We start from the raw sequence: 15,378 nt of genomic DNA, 5'->3' as shown, positions 1-15,378 counted from the left end.
GCACTGAGTAAACAATTTTAGAAAAACAAGCAACCTGAATGCCAAGCATTCCTGTGTTATACCTATTATCTTTCTGCCCCCCAAAATACGTTGCTATTTAAACAGATAAAGAGAGCCAGAAAATATTTTTTTTCCTTCTATCTTAAGACATAACAGTAACTAGAGCTTTATGATAAAATTTTCATGATTATTTTTGGCAGTTTAAAAAAAAAAAAGGAAGTAAAAAACCACTTGTTTACAGTAAAAAGCAAACAAAAAACGTTACTATGGCACGGGCTGAAGAATGAGAATGTAATTTCTGAGGAAGCTGAAAGTCTACAGCACCCATAGTTCCAGATACCTGAGAAGAGTACACAGCAGTCAGCTTTGTCAATGCAGAAAGTAAATTTATTGAAACAATCTAGAATAGGCTGAATGACAGAAATTATGCCACAGTCATAAATGGTATGGCCATAGAGAATTTTGCCGACCATCCTTTAAAAGAACCAAAGTTCAGTGATATATAAGAAGAGATTTGAAAGGAACTTTTGTAGAAAGTAGATTTTTATTGAACGTTACAGAAGCATTTGTAGGATGAGAAATCTTGGATAAAGTATCTCAGTCCATAGATTTTTGTGTTAAGTGTTCCTCAAGCCGTTTCCCCTGGTTACTCAGCCCTAAGAAACAAGGGGACAAGCTATAATTTGGATGCATTTATAATCAGCCTAGGTTGGCGAGGGTCTCATTGATTTGGTAAAATAAGAGTAACTATTAGCATTTTGTTGTTATTTGCAAACACTTTTAAGCTTTTTATGGAATAAGCAGTTGTGGGTTGCTGGACCATTTTCAAATGTACCCCTTCTTTAGCTGGAAGAGTGATATTAGACAAATTATCTTATTCTTGCTTCTTACATATGGCTCAACTTAGTCCATATGACCAGCAGAGTCCATTCAAACGTAATTTGATGGCAGCGCTGAAGAGAAACGGAAAAATCTGATTAAAGTGATTTTTGGGACTGTGAATCTGACTGGCAGACCATAGTGTAGATTACTGGCTGGTGTATTTAGAAGGTTTTCTTTGATAAACATATAACTGATTACACTCAATAAGTTAGTCTGTCAAAATGTAGATTGTCTGGAAGAAATAGGTAAAAGGATGAAAAAGAACTGGCTCAAACTTTAAATCGAGGAGACAGAAGAAATGAAAAATTTGAGAGACAAGATGAAAAAAAACTTGCTGGAAGACTGACCTCTGCCTTGATTGAGGGCATCTGACCACTGGTTTTTAAGATAGTGTGAAACAATGGTGCCCTGCTCGAATTCTCTCTACCCCAGGACACACATTACATCTTGTTTTTATTATCTTTGATTAACCAGGATTATTATAGTTGAGGACCTTGCTAATGAGATACAAATATAGACCACTGCAATGCATCATTTTGCCAAGGGCTTAATATGGCGGCGTCTCAGAAGCAATAGCTGGGGCAGCATGCAGAAATGTGATGCGGAACATGACTATTTGAGAGAACAACATGGGTTGGTGCTCAGCGAACTGCATTTGTCATCTCCTTGGGTGTTTGGTTTTTTTTTTTTAATATGTTTAAAATTGATCTTAGTTGAAGGGCTCTTTTTTCCTGCCTACCCACCACATTTATAATTTATCAGGAATTCTACACTGAAAAGGTCAAGGATAACAGTCCCATTCAGAGGGATGGATTAGAAATGAGACCCGGGATCTAAATGCTTGTTCCAGAAGATAACACACCAATACTGAACCAGCCCATGTTGTTTTTTGTCTCTGGTGAGACACTCTGCCATGAGAAGCTCTGTCACAATTCCACTTCCAATTTTTGTAAACTTTATGTAAAACAATTGCTATCTCAAAAGATTCATGTAAGTATATCGGCATGGAAAGATTATGCAGAGCTTTTAAACTCATTTCATTTACAAATATTCATTGTGTAAAAATTTTGGCAGATTTGGCAGATAAATCTTGGTGAAGAAAGGGTAGAATTAGGTTAGGGATAAATTAAGATTCTAATGAATGAATTAACACTCTTCACCTTGTTTGTTTCTTTATTTGCATCATCTTAGAGAATATGTAGGTCTTTACAGCACCAAGCCTTAAAAACTTGCTTGCTTTTAACTCACTGTAGATGGCCTTGCTGACTCCAGTGAGACTATCTGGTAGCATGTGAAGTCAGGCATGTGCATACACCATTTGCGAAGTCATGACATATTTTTAAATTAGTGACAAGAATATGGAGACCATGGTTCTTGGTGGTGACCCCCTGTGCTGTACTCCAGTAAGAGAAGTTACTTTGTCTATGAATTTCTAATAAGTTCCGAGAATAGAAATCCTGAGGTGCTCAAACCCAACCCACTATGAATTTCAGGGCTTGCAAAATCATGCAAAACATTTCTTAAGCAAGTCACGCCCCTGCCCCCTCCACCCCACGCACCCCAACTGTGTGAAACATTTGAAAAAGAATATGTGCATGCTGTTTAGTATGCTCTCAGTCCTTAAGAGGAGTGTGATTATTTTCAATTGATGCACTTAAGAATCTACAGAATTATAAAATATTATAATAGAAATATCTTGTTTTATATTTGTCAAGCACAATGAGGATTTGGGAAAAAAATAAACAAAAACAAAACCCAAACCTGAGTACTAAAAATTGTACTAATCCTATTCTCAACTTTGAGTGACTCGGCTCTTCAGTGTTTCACGGTATTATCGAATGCTTTTAGAACAATTTACTTATCAATGTATTTTGAAACACTTTTTTTTTTCCTATTGTCTCTAGCAACAGTTTTATTGAACGCTCATGTTTACTTACTGAAGTGCATTTCACTTGGAATGGAAATGCAAAACATTAGTGCAGGCTTTGTGAAATTTACCACTTCTCTGATATGTGAAAAGTACTTGAGATAAGGACATCCTTTCAATAGTACCGGGAGGGGGGGAACACATAAGCTCTTCAAACAAATATAGACTGTTTATTTGTCAGTGTTGTCTATATTTAACAGGCTCACTGATTCTGTATGCTTTTTGTCAAAGTTTAATTCTACTGATTTCTTCAAAGATAATATCTTTTTCCTAGCTGTACTGAACTATCTTTTTTTGCTCTGCTGCTTTTGTTTGTCAGTAACAAGAATGAAAAACTAATATATCAAGGGAGCTAAGCTATGAAGGGCTATGCAAAACTAGAACAAGTGCAAAATTTTAGGTTTTTACTTCATCAAAACATTATTTGGCTAAATCACTTGATGTTTCCTCAGTTGGCAGTTTGGTACAATCATACTCTGAATTTTCGATATTTCCATTGTATAAATTAGCGAGGCCCTAAATCTCTACATTTTGTTTAAATAGCAAATGGAAATGGCATTTATAATCTACAAAGCATTAAAACTGCTTACAGATTACTTACATCAGTGGCTTATAACCTTTTTGATTTGTGGATCTCTAAGTACTTTTCAGTGGAGGCATGCATCTCTGTGCAGCAAATGTTAACTTACTGCAGTAGGCTTCCTTTTCATAACAAGCTTGTGTGAACCCAAAGAGTCTGCAGACCACACGTTGAAAATTATTGATCTACATTATTTATATATGACTTGTTCACTGCTGAAGTGTTCCTGCTTTTGAGATGACTCAGTAACACCATGCAATAGTTTGCAGGAAGGAACTGGAAAAAGAAAATGTAACCCTTAAAAGGGGACTTTTAGATCAATAAAATATTTTCACAATTCAGGAATTAGACCTTCTTCTTGCCAGTAATGATACAATCTCCAAAAATTATGAATGGATGTCCATTTTATACACGGTATGCTACAATAGTTTGTTGCTATCATGGAATCACTGCAGCTGGACAAATTGGTTCAGTGCTTATTTAGAAGGATGTGGGATTCAGTTTGCTTGGTGGCTGCCAATCACAGGATTCCTTGTGCACTAAACTGTTTTAAAGATATTTAGATTACATCTTCCTGTTGACTAAAAAGTCATCCTAGACTGTGGATCTCACACACTTCTACATTGGGCCTTCATTGAATTCTAACACAATAAATTATTGGCTTGATCGTGAGATAAACAAAGCAGCTCCCTGCCTCTTAAATTGAAGGTATAGGGTTCTGGGGATAAGATCCATTCCTTCATTGTGCTCAACACCAAACAAGTTGAAATTCACAACAACATAATGCAGGTTTTGGTTCTATAGGCCAGCTTTTAAAAGGTTTCTTAGTTTCTTAGGCTTTCTACTAGGCAACAAGCTGACTTCATGTTTTAGAAGATATGAGTTGTGGTAAGAGTGGTAATATTTAAAGTATGAGATACTCCTCATAATGGTGAGGATTTAGAACTGAAGGTGCATTGGGTAAAGGCAGGTGCAGAGCCTAGTGCAATCGTGTGCTGCTGGAGGGGTACTTGCACCTCCTAGGGCGAGCTGGCTTCACTGGTGAGCAGTTATACAGCAGGCGGGTGACCTGGGGTCTTTGAGGATTTCATCATTATTTCAGTAGTCAAATAAATAAAATATTTTTAAACATTTCAACATGAATATCAAATACTAAGATGTAAAATGAACACTTTTTTTCCCTCCAATATTCATGTGAGCAAGCAGCTAATTCTCTTGGTATGTTCATAAGATTACATTCAGTAATGTCAGAGATGCTGAGTTTCACGTGGTAGTGAAGCTGTTGTTTTTCTCAAAAGTACGTTTTCTCAAGAGTATATAGCTTCTTGAGCTATTGTTATGCTCTGTGCTTTCTGTGCCATATTGTGATGTGAAATTCTTTTAAATGTTAAGAAAACCCATTTTTTTGTTTTGGTTTGTTCTTTGATCACTTTCCATCAGCTGATTTTTACTGGTTTCAGAAGATGATAAAAATGACAAGTTTTGAGGCTTAATAGCTCTTTATGGAGGAGGTAGGAGTAAATAAAATAAGTATTTCTTACATATTTTAAAGTATTATTTATACTAACAAAAGTTAATTAATAAAATGAAGTAATTTGTCCAGAAAAGACCAGATTATTTGTTTATAACTACAGCATACTTTTGGAAAATTGCTTTTTAAGATGTTGAACTTCTAGATTTTGTTAATATATCATATAAGCTTTTCTGGGTGTCTTGTTGCATAAGCTGCTTGTCTGTAGGCCACACTGTCTAACAGAAGTGTCTATATAAGCAGTCGTTCTGAAGTGCTGATTCTGTTATTTGATTTGGGATTAAACAGTCTGTTGCAAGCCATCTGTTTCCCTATGCATGTGTCCTTGAGAGGTTAGATTTCCACAGCTATTGCCCCATAACTTTAGCCGGTGTTTGAAAGATCAGAATTAGCTGAGACATATGCCACTGAAATTATCTGTCTTATCCTAGAGGACTGGCTGGTTTTTGACATCAGTGCCCATGTTGGAGAAAAGTTTACTCTCTCTCATTGCTGCTGATTGAGAACCCTGCTGCTTTTGGCCAAATGCCACGAGACGCAGGAGTGCATCCTTTGACGGCGTTTGAACAGTTGATGCTCAGTGAGAGCATGAAAAGCTCCATCAGCTTTTTAACTGCAGGTCTCCTCAAGAACCAATCCCTCCAACTGATGCTGTATGACTCGGGACAAACTCAAACTGCTGCTATTGCCCACGCAGCTTATCACTGTGACAATTAGGGTCAGAAGATGATACATTTTGGTGTAGGTCCAGGGTTCAGAGACTCTTTGGAGACTTAAAGAAATCTTACACGATTGTATCTCACTCTTATATGCAATGTGTTTTGTGGTGGTGTTTTTCAGTTTTTTTTGCTGGGTACCTGTTCATGCATCAGCACATGGGCGCTGGATGTATGTGTGACGCACGTATTATTACTAACGGATGAGCGCTGCGATGATCTAGCCCCGTTGGTTTGGTTTAGATGTTGAAAAGAGCTCAGGCTGGAGAGCGGGTGCTTGAAGGCACTGTGGAAGCCAGTGCGTGATAAGCTGTCTCTCAGTGCTATGTTTTCACAGGTGTAATTAGTGCAGCTGCTTAAGCTTGGGATCCTCAGGATGTAACTGTGTCACAAGCCAAACAGGGCCTCGCAGGTCTGTACCAGCCCTCTAAAAGCTATCTAGAAAACCACTCACAAAATACCACTTCTGGATCATAAGTCTTCTTCGTTTCAGCTCAGGGCTGGAAACAAATTCAGGTTTTCTTCTACTTTGGTATTCCACAGGCATAACGATTTCAGGGCTGGATTCATACCATAGTCTGTAAATTTATGCTACGCCCTGTGCTACAAACCGGTTATCCATTAAACATATCAGAGTTCAATGACGTTTTTCAACCAACAGGATAGACAATCTTGTGCAGCATTATTTATTTTCACTTGTTTTCTACTCTTGAATGTGTTCGTTTCAAGCCTTGCTTAAGATCCTAATTTCTGACAGTTCTGGAAGATATGAGTTCACAATAGGGTATTGTTGAACTGACAAATCCTATTGAACCTTATGTCATTTTTTGTGGGAATTTTTCGTTCTTTAATGTTAAAGACTGGTTTTGAAATGTTTTTGCTTTTACTCAACAATCTGACTACAGAACTGATGTTTCTATACTTCTGGATGGAAATTTGCTAGCTCAGGCATTACACACAGAGCAAATCTGCATTTGTACACACAAACCAGATGACTGGTCAAGTTAACGTTTGCAGATTGGCCTGTTTATTCACACAAATGCAGTTTTTATGTGTGCAAAACTGATGTGCTTGCAATTTTTGTGGGTTGTATTAAGGGAAGCTTGCTATAAACATATCCCCTAAAATTCAGTTTTTGATTAAAAATACTTACTATGCAATCCTCCTGATAGGGTTTCCCAATTTACATTTCCAGGTGAAAAGGAGGCTTTAAAACCTTTAAAAGCAGCCATGGAAACAGAGGCTGCACAGAGCTAGGCGGTGACATAGGGCATCACATCTAAGAGGCATGTTTAAGGGGGAGCTTGTCAAGAGCAGAAAATCATGCTCGCTCTTTCTTACTGTAGAAATACTACTGGACTGCTGATGTGATCCATTACTAGAAATATTAGGGTACAAGAAAAATGAGGATTTTTCATGAAAAAATGTTCTACCTTTTTGCCTCCCCTCTTCCTCCTCTCTGAAAAGGGTTTTAGGAAGAATCAAGCAACTCCTTCTGTAAGCAGTAATTTAATCTCCAAATAATCAGTGAAAGAGTATTTAAAGTGTTATTTAAAGTATTTCTCTTGGATTTCAGTAATGTGCAACACATCACACAAATATAGTAGTCTACATTTTGAAAGATGTAGTCCTAGGCCTTAATAATTCCTGCATATAGAATACCTGGGTGTGCATATGCCGGTCTACAGGTATTTGGATGCAATTCAGTCAAACTGAAAATTTTGAATTATTGACTTTCACAAGATGTTCACTTTTGTTTACATCTAGTAAGGCTCTATTTAAAAAAATCTAGAGTTTCTGTAAAAATCTGGATTTGGTATCCATGTATATTGCTCATCCTTTACAGTGTACTATATTAACTGCATTTTGAGGAATAGAGATGGGTATGAACTTCTCCTTTTTTTGAGGGATGCACAATTTTTCCACTTTTGTAGAAGTCAAGTGCAAGTACTGCTTCTGAGCTACATGTAGCTGGCTTTCCTGTTGGTTTACATGACAAGAAAGCTTTCTATTAATGGTCCAATTTTCCCCTCAGGCTCTTTAGGATCTTGAATGCGGCGCAATGCTATTCCCTTCATACATAACTACATCGGTGTTAAAATGTAAATAATTTGCAGTTATTTAGTTAATAAATATCCCTAACAGTACTTTATGTGAGCCAGCTAAATTGTATAGTATACATTCTTAAATAAATAGTGAAATTTAATTTTGGGAAGGAGGTCTTCAGTTTTTCCTAAAAATTCTAGATTTAGGATTGGGAACAAAAGAAACTGTTTTTCTCCACCTTCAAAATTTCCATGATACTATATAGCAACAAAGGACTTGTTCTAAACCAGTCTCCTGTTGCCTTCTACATGTTAAAAGCACGAGTGAGCCTTATGTAATGGTGACAGTTTTATTCTTCTTTCCTGAAGACACGTTCCCAATCAAATGCCAAAATTTATATATTCTGCATTCTTGAAGTATTGTGCTCTGAGGATTTGCATCCTCATCTTATAAGTAAGGAAAACAGCTTGGCAATTCAAAGAAACAGGAGAGGACTTGGTACAGATGGGAGATCTTGTGGCTTATCTTGTGTTGTTGCTGATGGGGAACATGAAAAGCCTTTTTTTCCCAAGATATCAGTACATTGAAGGCTTAATTTAGAGAAGCTTGGTTAATCTAGAGGAAAGGATACATTTCCAAGCAAAACCAGCACTTTTAAGAAGAAACTTACAATGTTAAAAAAAAAAAGTCCTTTAAAGAAATCATTTCATCTGTGCTGTGCTGTGCTCCAACAGAAAAATGATTCTACTCATCTTGTCTATCCTCATGATTCTTTTCCTGTCATCCTGGATTTAGTGGAATAAACTGTTTCACCTCTCATGCCTTAGGGCTCATTCTAATTTAGTAGAACTTGATTTCTAAGATTTCAGCACATTCAGGCTGGAATTTTCTCTTACCGATATCTTTCTTTCTGCCTCTTCCTAGTTTTTTCTAAAGCGATTTCTTCTAATCTGTGGAAATAAGAAAAATGAAAAAGAAATGGTGTTCAGCTAAATGCTAGATAGACATAGATTCTATAGGGGAAATTTATATCTATGCAGCAAGTCCGCATGAAGTTTGTTCTGTATTTATGCCTGACTTGGTGGACCAAAATGGGAGAAAAAGCTTTTACCAGACCTTTGTGTAGAAGTTAATATCCTCCTTAAAGAATATGCAGGCCACTGGGGGATGTTGTCCTTTAAAATTTACATGTGTAAATCTTAAAATCATGATGTGCCAATACCAAACTGGTAATTAGCTTTAAGTAAGAGAATATAAACTCAGTTCAGAGTCATTCTTCCTTGAGTTTCTTTGGAAGACTGGATATAACAGGAATTAAAATAATTAAGTCTTATATAGATCTTTTATTCTTTTTAGTATTCCATTTTTTATTCTATCTTGTTCCAGTACAGTTTATACATAGCACTGATAAAAATAGTCTTAGCCAAGTTTGCTGCTAGCATCCATTTGCAATAATGTAGAGCACTTGCTTCGTCTCCATTTTCTGGAGATATTTTCATCAATAACTCTTTCAAGTTTAGTCTTAATATCTTTTGTGTGTTTTCATCTCTGCATTTGATTTATTGAGTGAATGGAAGGAAATGTGACTCACCATTCTATCCTTTTGCACCTTGCTTGTCAGTAGGGAGAGTAGAAGTGATGTTTCTAAATTCCCCTCTTTATTCTTAAAGAGGTGTTTGTGGTGTTCCACTCAAGAAATTGTTGCAAAGAATATTAGGTAACTACCTTCAGAATTAAGCACATTAGAATATGTCAAACAAATTCTTCTATGGCACAGAGAAGCACCAAAAAGATTTTCTCTGAAAATATTCTGTACCTTGAATTTAACTTGCAATTAATTACAAGAAAAAAGAAGAAAAATCAATCCCAAGAAAGTAGCAAAAATAGCAGCCTGAGACTTTTGAAATGTTTTGAGGGGGAGAGGGGGTTGTTTAGCACCAACAAGCGATTGTTGCTACTGTTTCCACAGTTTTAGTAACCAGCCAGAAACATTTACCTTTTGTTGTATGCTCCCTTCTAGCGATGCTTATGGCTTAGAACTATTTCTCCAAGTCTTGCTTATCTTCTCTAAAAGTGGCTACATCAGATGAACATTTGTCATAACTTTTTTTTTGGTGTGTTTTAGTTTCGTCAGTCTTCATGGCCCCATGGCTCTTGGCATGTAGCACAAGCACTACTGGATGATCCAATGTTTTAACTGTCAGTCACTGTGAAGTGCTCTATGAAACAGGCTTACCAGCTCATAAACTGAAAGCAATGCTATTTACTGCCATTTCTAGATTCATAGATGGCTTGCAGCTTGTTAGTGTTCTAGCAACGCTTAAGGCCAGACACCTATGGTACTATAGGTTTTTCTTGATGTTTCTTGGGTAGGGTTTGTCTTGTATGAATGCTTGTAGTGTTTCATCCGATATAATGGGATTAGACCTGAGGGTGACTATATCAGCGCTCTTGACAGGTTTCTGCAATCTATTGTGCATGAACAGGTCCAATATATTTTTTGACTTCTGGATTAGTAGATTTACAAGCGTAATTGTTGTTCCTGCCGTGGCAAATTCTGAAGGAAAACCTCCTCGTTTGCTATGAAAATAAAATAATTATGATGATTTGTTAATTTTGTTCTTGCAGTTGTCTGTTTTACTTATAGGTCACTGTCTCTGTCAGCATTTTCATTCTGTTTGTGCTTTGCAGTTTGTTGAAGGTAGATGTATGTTCTGAAAATAAACTTGAATCTATTAAAGTGACTAACATACAGTGATGTCTCTGTTTTGTAAATTGAGTTCAGGCATAGGCTATCTGTCTGTTTGGCAGCAGTGGAGGTGCCTTTTTGCTTGAATTTTACTGTTGAAGCTTTTAGAGTTGCTTTCGAAGGTGGAAGAGGGGTCAGGGTAGCATCAGATTCACACATTACTGTCTTTACTGAATTTATATGAATGACCTCCTTTGAAGATTGAAGAATGTAGCACAAGTATGCATAAAGCCTCTCAGACTTTGAGGAGTGTGATCTTTTGTCTTTTGTGCATGATCTTCTAGTTGACTATTGATATGTTTTGCTATTCAGGGATGATGAATTTAGATATATTTGATTAAAGAAAGAAATTAAAATTCAATCATCTCCACTTAGTGTCAGTGCACCTCTGCTGAAGACTCTTTAATGTTGCTAAAATTACTGTGAGGTTAACTTGGTAGTTTTGTTTTACTGTGTTTTGGCCATGTCACCTAGCTCTGGAACTAGGCCAGCCTACACTGATTACTGCCTCTTTCTAATCTGTCTAGATTGCATGCCTCAGCAGGGAGTATGGATGCTCATTCAGAAAAGCTTATCCGATAGGCACCAGCTAATTAATATATATTTTCTGCTTTTCTCTAAGAATTGTAATACATAAAGGACAATCAGCTTACTCATGAGATTGCAGGCATCAAGGGGGACTTAATGCAAAAGCAAGGGTATCCCATTATCTCTTTCTCATTCTGCATATCACAGCTAAAGCTATGAGAAACTAAATACTGCATTTATGGCCTAATCCAAACACTAAAGTCAGTGGTGGGTCTCCTGATCCTTAGTTAGTATGTTCAGAGCAATGAAAACAAAAAAAGACCAGACTTCTCCATTTTCTTCTTACTGGAAATCAACGGCAGATATGTGGGTAGGAAACAAAGTTAGGGCACAAAGGGCAAGTGCATTTTTTCTTTACCTAATTATCCTCTTGCCTTTATTTCTAATGAATCTTTCTTTCCCCCAATACAACTAAAGCAAAACACCTAACACCTTCTGCAATTGGAGCAGTGGTAGCATTCTTCCAGATGAGTAACTGGCATATAGGTTTTATTTATTTATTATAAATACTAACTAGCTCTGGTTTTTTTGAAAGATGGCTCACAAATTTATTGCTTTTTCTATCTCGGAGCATTTGACCATACTACTAATATCCTCGACAAGTTCTTGGTGATTTCTTTCAATTCTCTGTTTAACCTATCCAAATTTTGAAATAAACAATTCACGTATAAAACTATTACTAAAACATATAGACTGTACATAAACCCCACTTACTCATTCTGTGCCATGACAATTTATAATAATAGAACACTTGTGTTATTTTATTTTTCTATCAAAAATGAAATATGTTGCTCCCCAGGCAAGTAAAATTTTGTGAAGTGGAAGTGATTATTGAACTCTCTCGCTCAAATAGAAATCTGGATGGAAATGGAGAGCTCCTGTTGATTCAAATATGAAATGAACCAAAAGTTTCCATTTAGCTGGGTGGGAAAGCCTCTGAATGTGTAAATCCTGTTAACAGTACAAGAATGGTGTCATTTTAAAGCTATGCAAATAGCTGCTTTTGTGCTTTCTTCCTGATACTGTTGTAAATGAGGAAAAAAAAAAAATCATGCAGATCATGGAAGTGGGGAAAAATATGAAAGAGCTAACTTAAGGAGAATTGACAAAAGACATTTCTCTGGGGGATGTTTTATGTCTCTTCATTCCTCCTTTTCTGGCTCCCACTGTCCTTGGTTGGCTTCTCCATTCAACTGGGGTGCTCTCAGGTGGAATTACTTCCTTGGCTGTAGTGCCCTACCAGCCAGCAGCTGCCCGGCCTGAATCGGTTTTGCTTATATCATGGGGGAAGGAATCTTTGCATCAGGCCTGTAAATCTGAGAGTCTAATTTTTTTTTTTCCCCTCCAATGAAAATATAGATAATTCTGGCTATTTTTCTTTTATTAAAAAAAAATTTACAATGAAAATAGAATAAGTACTGTGCTGGTTTTGGCTGGGATTGAGTTAATTTTCTTCATAGCAGCTAGTCTGGGGCTATGTTTTGGATTTGTGCTGAAAACAGTGTTGATAACACAGGGATGTTTCCGTTACTGCTGAGCAGTGCTCACACAGAGTCAAGGCCTTTTCTGCCTCTCACCCCACCCCACTAGCGAGCAGGCTGGGGGTGCACAAGAAGCTGAGAGGGGACACAGCTGGGACAGCTGACCCCAACTGACCAAAGGGGTATTCCATACCATATGTCGTCATGCTCAGCATGTAAAGCTGGGGGAAGAAGAAGGCAGGAGGGGGACGTTCGGAGTGATGGCGTTTGTCTTCCCAAGTAACCGTTACGTGTGATGGAGCCCTGCTTTCCTGGAGATGGCTGAACACCTGCCTGCCGATGGGAAGTAGTGAATGAATTCCTTGGTTTGCTTTGCTTGCGCGTGTGGCTTTTGCTTTGCCTATTAAACTGTCTTTATCTCAACCCACGAGTTTTCTCACTTTCACTCTTCTGATTCTCTCCCCCATCCCACTGCGGGGGAGTGAGTGAATGGCTGTGTGGTCTTAGTTGCTGGCTGGGGTTAAACCACGACAGTAGCAAAGATACCAGAAAATAAGGGGCATTTCTTTCATTACTTTGTAAATTTCAGGGTTCTTAAGAAATACGTGTTCAATTTTTTTTGCCTATAAGCAAACATGAACATCATGAGGCAGCTCTGATGCACAGCTGGCAGCTTGCAAAACATATACAATATGGGCAGTAAGATAAGGTGCAGGCTCGTTAACTTAAGAAACTAATATCAGATGCCTGGAATTTAAGTAGAAAAGCACAGCAATCACTTTATTTGAACCTATGATATATACACAAACATAAGCATATATTTATGTATTTCTATATGCATATGTGTGAATATGAAAATATATTAAGCACTGCATTTTTATAAGTTCTTGCTATGCCTGTATTGAAAATCAGTATTTGATGTTTTCCCTACTTGCATCTTTTTTTGCTTTTACGTTAAAATTAATTCTTTTTGTCTTGAGGGATGAATATAGGACTTTTTTCCTTGGTGTGTTTCCAACAGAACATAACTTGATACTTATAACAGCTTGCCAGTCTGAGAACTGTTAAAATAAGGCTGAAAGAAAGAAAAGCTCCATTTACTGTGGAAACCCCTAGTGGGATGAAAACTGTAGTTCGTTTCTTTGGATAACAAAAGACACTTCCATGTCCTCCTCACTAGCAACTTTTTTCTTTTTTTTTTGACACAAAAGGCAGAATGAGGGGGCAAGCAATACCCTTAATTATAACCTCCTTTTCCAGAGAATTTTATCCTACTTTGCTTGCTCTGGCTTAGTGGGATATCCTGCTCTATTTTACTTGAGTAATAAGAAATATGATTAGGGAGCATGAGTAAAGGGTTAATTTTTCCCCTTTGGATGCTGTGCGCAGTGCTTGAGGAAGGACAACAATATGCAATGCAACTTTGACCTTCTCATTGTTCTATAATGTCATTGGCTGGTTACTCTTGCATGCTTTCACAGCCTCAGCAACTTGTGCTGTGGCAAGGAGGGGTCATCACTGACCAGCCAAAACATGGAATATCTTGAAGGATAAAAAAAGGTATAAATAATTACGGGTTATTCTGGGCCTCAAAATTGATATATTGTTCTTGTACAAAGACAAGAAAAGGATGTGGCATTCACCTGTTTTCACAAGTTTGTGTTGGAAGGAGGAGCAAAGTTAACATGGAGTTTACTGTTTTAGGAGTAAATCTTGCTTTACCAGAATATAAGTACTTTATATGTATAAGTGTGTGTGTATTGTTATCATTGTTGAAGATGTGTATTTTGTCGTCATCTTTAATGTTATAAAATGAAGTTAACATCTTAAACCTGCTGAAATATTTGTCATATTTCCTGGAAAAAAAAAGTGGTCTGTTTTGTCTCTTTTAACAATCTTTATATCATTAAGCTCTTCAACGTTCTTGCTGCTACTGCTCCTTTTTTGTTCTCTTTTAATGTTGGTGTCATTGTCATGAAGGGGTAGGATAAAACATACACTAAGATCAAGGTTAGGGTGTGGAGAATTTTGTTCTGACACCTCTGTTCTGAGGACTGAGCAATGATCAGGAAGGGTTTTTCTTAATCTTTTAAAAAAGGGCACTGTGTGCCAAGGGATGGGTGAATGGGAAGCCCAAAATGCAGCAGTGGAAATGGAAGTAACTTCGCTTTAATAACCCGAGTTTGTGCAGATATAGGTTTGCCATCAGATATATGTGCACAAGTTATGTACTATCTCTAATGGCAGAATCTGCAAACACAGAATTGCTGTAAATTAATCTTTGTGGGGAGGGAGTTAGAAGAAAATGGTTGGTGGTTAAGGAAAAATCTTAAAGGAAGAGGGTAGGTTTCTCCTGCTCTGTCTGATAGTGAAGGACTACTTTCTGCTTCTGAAATGTAATCTACCTGCTTTTTGTATAGTTTATTCTACAATACTACTCAGAGGGATGTTATCCTGAGCTGCCTATCAGTGACTGAACAGGAATCTCTAGCGGTGAAGATATGAGATAAAAACACAAATTCTGCAGTTACTGGCTGTAACAAATGCAAACTACATGCACCACAAAGAAAGAAGTTGGCATAGCACCTAGTGTACCAAAATGGATCAGCAGCCTGTTCTTCAGTGAAGTAACACTTATATGCATCCTCTTCCTTCACAAGTTTACTTAGGTGGTTGATCACTATATGAGGCTCATTGTAAACATGCTAGCATAGTATCAACTATAGGGAAAAAAAAAGTAATCAATTGGAAGACAACTTTCAGCTGGGGCAAAGTTAAGGAGAGCAGTGATAGAAGTTGCATTGGTTGTCTCATCACAGTTTTCCACTCTCAAAACCAAATTATTTTGTGTTGGTATGAAGATATCACAGGGATTTAC

The sequence above is a fragment of the Calonectris borealis genome, chromosome 6, assembly GCF_964195595.1.
Source record: "Calonectris borealis chromosome 6, bCalBor7.hap1.2, whole genome shotgun sequence".
Lineage (NCBI taxonomy): Eukaryota > Metazoa > Chordata > Aves > Procellariiformes > Procellariidae > Calonectris > Calonectris borealis.
This window is presented reverse-complemented; position numbering follows the sequence as displayed.